This window comes from Lepidochelys olivacea (assembly GCF_965140295.1).
Source record: "Lepidochelys olivacea isolate rLepOli2 genome assembly, chromosome: 2".
In the NCBI taxonomy this organism is placed as follows: domain Eukaryota; kingdom Metazoa; phylum Chordata; order Testudines; family Cheloniidae; genus Lepidochelys; species Lepidochelys olivacea.
The window spans coordinates 137511595-137519579 of record NC_140412.1 but is presented as its reverse complement, the minus strand read 5'-3'; the positions used below and the strand labels follow the sequence as shown (position 1 = coordinate 137519579).

General features: G+C 48.4%; 1 long non-coding RNA gene across 1 annotated transcript; it reads left to right on the top strand.

Annotated features, from left to right (window-relative positions):
- The first annotated feature begins 650 nt into the window (after positions 1-650).
- Positions 651-2291, top strand: LOC311515509. The gene is made up of 2 exons (XR_014710165.1): positions 651-876; positions 1649-2291. It is a non-coding gene; the product is annotated as an uncharacterized lncRNA (long non-coding RNA).
- Positions 2292-7985: the final 5694 nt, after the last annotated feature.

Below are 7985 nucleotides of genomic sequence, written 5' to 3'. Positions count from 1 at the left end.
GTGATCTGGAGTGGCCGGTTAGTTGGCCTACGGTTCCTTCTAAAGAGTTGTGGGGGATTGGGGGTAGCAAACCCGGGCGCCAAAGTTTGTCTTGGGTCACGGTCTCTAAACCAGGAGGCCGTGCCCTTGCTACAATCCGCCCTTTTGTGCTCCCTGTCCACCTCAATATTTGGGGCCGTGATTTACTTACAAAGTTAGACACCACCCTCGATATTAACATCTGATGGCCCAAAACCCTCCCTCACCCACCGTGCCCTCCGCCTTACCCTTGGTATGGCAATCCTTAGAGCCCGTATGGATTGACCAGTGGCCCCTCCCTCTAGAAAAGTTAAAAGCACTTCATTCACTTGTGCAGCAGCATTTGCAAGCACAGCGATTGGAGAGCTCCACCAGTCCCTGGAACACCCCGGTGTTCGTTATTAAGAAAAAATCGGGTGCTTGGCGGCTGTTACATGATTTAAGGGAAATAAATAAACGCATCCAACCTATGGGCCCCTTGCAGTTTGGCTTGCCAAATCCAAATTTAATTCCTCAAACAGATCAACTTTGTGTGTTAGATTTAAAAGATTGTTTTTTTACCATCCCCCTTTGCCCTTAGAATTAGCTGCTGTTATTTTGGCCTTTCAACTTTTTGCTGATTGTCCCTTTAATTTAATTGTGGATACACATTATGTTTATCAGGTAATTGATCATTTACCCCTTGCCCTCATTACCCCTCAGGTTGATGCAGACCTCCTTCACCTGTTTTTGTCTTTACAGCATCTTCTTGCCACTCGTCATTTCCCTTACTTTGTTGCTCATATTCGCAGTCATACCCCTCTGCCTGGGCCACTCACTGAGGGCAATGCACGCGCCGATCGCGCGTTGCGTGGTCAGGTAAATTCCCGTTTTTCTGACCCCATTGAAAGCCATGCCTTTTTTCATCAGTCTGCCTCTGTTTTGGCCCGGCAGTTTCACATTCCTGCTGATCATGCATGTTCCATTGTTCGTTCCTGCCCCCACTGTGCTGCTGCTGCTCCTACTTTTTCTTATGCCGTTAACCCCCGAGGTACCGCAGCAAATCAGCTGTGGCAAATGGATGTTACTCATGTGCCACAATTCCGCCCCTATTCATTTTTACATGTTTCCGTTGATACTTATTCAGGCTTCCTTTGGGCAACCCCACAACGTGGGGAAGCCACTAACAAAGTTATTCACCATTTGCTGGCCTGCTTTTCTGTTATGGGTCGCCCTTGCCAAATTAAAACAGATAATGCCCCAGCCTACTGCTCTGCAGCCCTCTCCACCTTTTGTGCCCGCTGGGACGTCCGTCTTAAACACGGAATCCCTTATAATTCCACGGGCCAAGCCATTGTTGAACGTGCCAATCGCACACTCAAAACCTTGCTAGATAAACAATTAAAACAAGGGGAGCTGCATCTCTGAACCTTAGGAGACATTCAACAACAAATGTATATCCTCTTGTTTACTTTAAATAATTTAACACTGAATGCAGATCAGCAGACCCCTGCGGATCGGCATTTTCACAAATCTGAGGTACTGGAAAGACCGCGTGTCTTTTACCGTCAGCTGCCCGATCCACAGTGGCTGGGCCCAGCACCTCTAATCACTTGGGGTCGGGGATATGCTGCTGTGTCTCTCCCTGCAGGACCGTTGTGGGTTCCAGCCCGGTGTGTGCGACCAGCACTTAAACAACATGGCATGGCACCAGGGGCTGTCGAATCCCATACCAGAGTTTCAGCTGACCTTGGAGGAGACCGCGTTGCCCCCCGAGTCGACAACGGCGGGACGGAAACGGAGGAGGCGTAGCGTCCCAAGCCAGCCCGTGACATGGGGAGCAGTAAAAGCATTGGTCGCCACGGCTCAACGAAAACTGGCAGCAGATCAGCAGCCAGAAACTCCTAAGACTTTGTTTGTGGCGATTCTCGCCCAAATCACTGCTAATTCTGTGATGATTGTGTGCCTTTTGTGCCTGCTATTTTCTGTAGGGGTTGGCTCGGAAGCGCCTCCCCCGTTACAAGTCCGAAGGAGAATAAGATACTGCTCTTTGCTTATGCTAATCTTTTCTCCCAGTACTCTAGCATGGCTAATTGGGGCCCGGCCAACTATACTCTGCCTTGCACGGCTATATCCCTTCACACACCGTACCCGGCCGGGGCTCACAATGTCACCTGTGCGCGTGTAGTTAACTGCACTAGTACAAAGGTGCCATTGGGCTGTCAAAAAATTTCTCAATCCCTTTTAAATTGTTCCCATGCTGTTAATGTTTCATATAATTATGGCCATATCATCCTACCATCAGGATGGGTTTTTACTTGTGGTTCATGCACCTTTAATTATATTCCTGCAAATTTAAGTGATGGCACCCTTTGCTGTCTTAGTAGAATGATACTTATATTGCCTTTTGCTGGTTACAATTGTAGTAAAAGAAGTGTACCCCTTTTAGATGATTATATTGCAGATGTTAAGCTTTTGGTTATTTTGTGTTTGTAATCATTGGGCTTATTTTTTGTTGTTGCTGTGTTCAATGTATTCCTTCCTTGTTAAGACTTTGTAAAATTTTGCCCTGGAAAGCTCCCCAGGTTATGTCCTTGTCTGTCTGGGAGTTAAATAGCATGACAAAACAAATTGGCGGCTACCATGAGATGGCCAACTTCAATAAACAAAAAAAGGGGAGATGAAGGGTTAATGTCTAGCTATTCCACCTGGAAGCAGGCGGGGCACACCCTGACTGTTTCCTAGGAGCAATGCACACATTGCTCTATCCAAGGACAAGGGCTAGATATGCACCCTGAGAACTTGATTGTTTGGACAGCAACTGTGAGACGTTTCTTTAGCCTGGGCTCAAGGCCTGAGAACCAGGATTGTAGTAGATAGAGGATGGTAACTAAGCATATGAATCAACGTCATACATTCCTTTGTGTAGCAGTGTGTAATGCTTAGGGGGAGAAATATAATAAAAGGAGAAGATGGAAGGCAGGGGGGGCAGAACAGCCCATCTCCACTGACCAGCCTGTTTGCTTGCATAAAGCTGTGTTCTGTCTCATCACTGAACCGCAACACGACCCCGATTTTTTTCCTGGATAAATTGTACTTTCAAAACTCAGGACTTTGTAAATTATGGCCAAATAATTTACTGTCCTGGATAATATTCCATGCATCGTTGTGTGTGTGTCTTTGGTATAGTGCAGACGCCATGCCATTTGCCCAGCCTGTCCCCTCACCCTCCCTCCTCCACCTTCCCCTCCCCTTCAAGCAGCCTCTGCTGTGCACAATCCAAAATGGATGTTTTTTCAAGAATTCAGAGTCTGGGCTGTATGGTTTGTGCTGAAGCCTACAGTCTTTAGAAAGGTTTCAGAGTAGCAGCCGTGTTGGTCTGTATTCGCAAAAAGAAAAGGATGACTTGTGGCACCTTAGAGACTAAATAAATGTGTTCGTCTCTAAGGTGCCACAAGTACTCCTAGTCTTTAGAAAGTTCACAAACAGAAATCCATGCCCCTCTGTATCCCCCCATTTCACGGCAGGCAGACAGGTGGGAGGGGAGGGGTTGAAACACTGCTTGGATGAATGCTCTCCATCCTAGCTTAGGCTTTGGTTGATTTCCTTCATTTTTTCCCAATCTTGGTAGTTTATTCTAGGAAATTTCTCATGTAGCATGAATTGTCAATGGTCTTTCAGGTGAACTGGGAGTGCAAAGCTGCTAGGGAATCCATAATAACTAGGGTCCTACCAAATTCACGGACCATTTTGGTCAATTTCACGGGCAGAGGGTTTTTAAATTAGTCAATTTCACCATTTCAGATGTTTACATCTGAAATTTCACAGTGCTGAAACCATGGGAGTCCTGACCCAAAATGGGATAACGCGGGGAGGTCAAAAGTTGTTTGGGGGAGGTGTCGCAGCATTTCCTCCCTCACTTCTGTGCTGCCTTCAGTGCTGGACTCTGAAGGCAGCAGCCACTAACCTTCCTGAAGCGAGAGGAGGCTCCCGGATGTGGAGGTGGGTCCCAGCTGGTGGGAGCACCTCAGCTGGGGCTCCTAGCTACTGGTTCCCTGCCAGATTAATGCAGGGGCCCCGGCCAATTTCAGGGGCCCCAGAAAAATAGGCACCTGAGCCCCAGCAGGAGCCACAGGGGGAGTAAGCCCCGAGCCTGGGCAGCCAGAGCCCTGGCAGGAGAGAATTGGAGGGTGGAAGCCTTAAGCCCGGCACCCCAGTCCCTGCTGCAGCTGTGGAGCAGCAGCCCTGAGCCTGAGTGCCTCAAGTTCTGGCTCCAGCCGCGGGGGCTGAAGCCTCGAGCGGCCACTGCAGCTGCCGGGCAGAAGCCCTGAGCCCAGGTGCCCAGATCCCTGGCAGGAGTGTGTGTGTGTAGGGAGGAGGCAGAAGCCCCAAGCCCAGGCACGTGGCTGGAGTTTTCGGGAGCTCAAGACATGAGTCTGGGTGCCCCAAACCCTGGCTGCAGCCTCAGGGGCCAGAAGCCCTGACCCTGGGCACCCAGAGCCCTGGTCGGAACAGGAGCAGGTGGGGGTGGGGGCAGAATCCCCAAGCCTGGGCAGAAGCTGCCAGGGCCAAAGCCCTGAGCCCAACTCCGGGGCTGCTGCAGCACAGATCTGAGGGTGTACCAACCTCACTAATGCGCTGCGTCTACAGGTGAGTCTGATAGCCCCACCGAGAGCAATTGTGCAGGGGAAAATCTTGTCCTGTCCCCAGCCCAGCGGACTAGCGGGATGCTCCAAGCCGGCACGGGAAGATGGGATTTCACAGGGCAGGGCTAATTTCACTGTCCTTTATAATTGGTAGGGGCCTAGCTATAGAAAATAATGAGTACCAAAATGCTCTTCAACCTAGTCAAGAAAGGCACAACAAGAAGCAACGGCTGTCAGCTGAAGCCAGAGAAATTAAAATTAGAAAAGAGGCAAGAATTTTTGACAGTGACGGAGACAAACCAATGGAACAAATTACCAAGGGAAGAGGTGGAGTCTCTGTTTCCTGATGGCCTCACATCACAACTGGTTGTCTTTCTGGAAGGTGGGTTTCAGTGAAACACAAGGAATTGAGCTTAATATGGGGTAAGTGTCTGAAACTTCATGACTTGTGAAATAGAGGCTGGATTAGGAGATCTAATGGCCTACAAATCTATGAAAAACTCAGTGCGGGATGAGGTACAGACTCTGCTGTTTTACTGGAAAGCCTGCTTGTTCCCCAGAATCAAGAGTGAGCAAGTGGGGTGATCGGGGGAGCAGCTCAAACATCCAACCTGGCTGTCCAGGGGCAGACATCAGCCCTGCAAAGTAGAGGTGGGTGTGGCAGTGACTTCACAAGGGCCTTTGGCAGGAATTCAGCCTATTGGGCAGAGTTGGTGAGGAGGCTGTGACCTCACAGAGCTCCCTTGACATCAGACATGCAGTACAGGGGTGCAGGTCAGGGGGAACCTCGGAGACCCCTGTAGCCTTGCTGAAGCAATCCTCCTTCTCACGGTCTCTCCTTGAGGACCAAGAGAGGATTTGTGTTCACGCACCTGAGTGCTAAGAAGGAGCTTCTTTGGGAGTTTTCACCTTCCTGTGTTGATTTTGGAGAAAGCAGACATCTCCTGGGTAGAAGGTAAGATTCTCAGTGAGAGTTGGAACTTCTTCAGTCTCCTCCATGCATTGCGAGCCGAGCTCTAGGCTCGGAAAACAAAAGGTAAATGGGCAGAAAAATGTCCCGCCTAGGATTCTTCCCCTTAGTAATGGGCTACCTAATAGGTCTCAAAATGTAATTGTAAAGGAGGAATCGTTCTCAGGCAAGTATCTTTCTAGTAGGATCCTGCAGGGATTGGTTCTTGGTGCTAATGCTATTTAACATTTTGATCAGTGATTTGGAAGCAAATATACAATCATCATTGATAAAATCTTGGTTATGAAGTATTTCTGGAGATTTAATCTAAATCCGCTATGCTATAGTTTGAACGCATTGCCTCTTGTCCTGCCCTCTGTGGCAAGAGAACAATTTTTCTCTATCTTCCTTATGAAAGCCTTTCAAGTATTTCAAGATTGCTATCATTTCCCTCTTTTCCAATCTAAACATACCCAATTCATCCAGCCTTTGCTCATATGACTCACATTCCACACCTTTGATCATTTTTGTCACTCGCCTCTATATCCTTTTCATATAGCAGTGACCAAAATTGGACACAGTACGCCAGCTGAGCCCTAACCAGCGCTGAGTAGAGCAGTACCATCATCTCCTATGACTTGCATGGTATGCCTCTCTTTATGCAACTCATATTGCGTTTGCTTTTTTGCATTTGCTGTGCAGAGAGCCTGAAAACGGTTTTGCACCTCTATCTTCATTGGGGGTACATAGGTTCTCCTCTTTCTTCTTCTGGAGGTCACATGCTGCCAATATTCTCCCCCGTTCTGCACTGCACTCTTTGATTCTTCAGCATATTGTGCTTCAAGCACCAAACAGACTTCGATCCAGAAAACCTTCATGTTCTCTGATGCAGCGCAGGGTTGATACTTGCCTCCCTAGTCCTTTAACCTTCTCTTCCAATAGAGTGAGCACACACACACATTGGAAGAGTACAATGCCTACAGGAAAGGGAAACAGATATTTAAAGAGGAGAAAAACAACAGGGGCAAAGATAGGGGAAGCAGTAAAACAGGGTTACATTCAACACAAGGCCCTACAGGCCCAGTGGTACCACACTCTGAAAGGGCTGACACCAAGCAATGTGTCTGCACACAGAGTTCAGGACTCCTGCTTGCTGCAGCCCTTCTGTCTGGACCTCCAGACACACACCCTATCGCTTTCTCCCCCATCTCTCTGCTCCCCTGCCCTCCCAACAGGACTTCCTCCCGATGGAACAATCAGCAAACCCTCCCCCACCCCCACCCCCCGAAAAGATCCACAGAGCTGGATCCAGAGGTTGGGTCCGATTGGTGCAGTCTGATAAGTGTCCACCAGGGGGACTCAGTCTGTGACAATAACCACATATGTTAGAGCCAGCTGGGTAACAAAAAATCCTTCCTCGCTGGGGATGTGGAGCTAAGCGAAATGGAGAAGAAGGAAAAGCATCCAGTAAGATGCTTCCTGAATTTTACACCAGAGAGGCAAGGAACACAAGGGACCAGGGCCTGGTCTGGGAACCAGAACAAATACATTGTTCTCATCCAGGCTTTTCCATTCAATCACTGTGTGACCACAGGCAAGTCACTTCATTTCCCTGTGCCATACAGTCTCCCCAATTTTAAATGAAGATCATCAAGGTGGGTTTATCATACCAGTTTAGAAGGTGGGAAACTCAGATGCATAGAAATGCAGCCTGTTGACACTCTAGATGTGAAGTGTGTTTGTTAACAGGGGACCCCCATGCGTGGTTCATAACCCCATAGTTGAAACTGCTGCTAAGCGTGTTTTTGAAACCATATGAGAGTAGGGCTGGATGCCCTTTTCCTGTACTACAGGGGGGAGTGGGTGTGTGGTGCCTGGGGGAAGGCGGGGGGTGAACAGACTCTCAGCCATTAACTGTCTTCAGCATTTACACCAACGATCTGGAAGTCAATATCACATCACAGCCAGTAACGTCTGCAGGGGGCACAAAGATTGGTGTCGTGGTAAATAATGATGAGGACAAGTCAGCCCATTCAAACAACACATCTGAATACAGCAAATGCCCAGTCCTAATCTAGGAGTGAGGGAGATTAATGAGTGGAAGAAATTGCCTAGGGAAGAGGTGGATTCTCTGTTTCCTGATGGCCTCACATCACACTTGGCTGCCTTTTTGGAAGGCGTGTTTTAGTGAAACACAAGCTATTGGGATTAATATGGGGGTAAGGGTGTGAAATTTCATGGTTTGTGAAATAGAGGCCTCATTAGGAGATCTAATGGCCTAAAGGAAAATCTATGAATCAATGAAAAACTCAGTGTGGGGTGAGGAACAGACTCTGGGTAGCCTATTTGCTGCCCAGAATCAATAATGAGCATGTGGGGTGATGTGGGGAGCA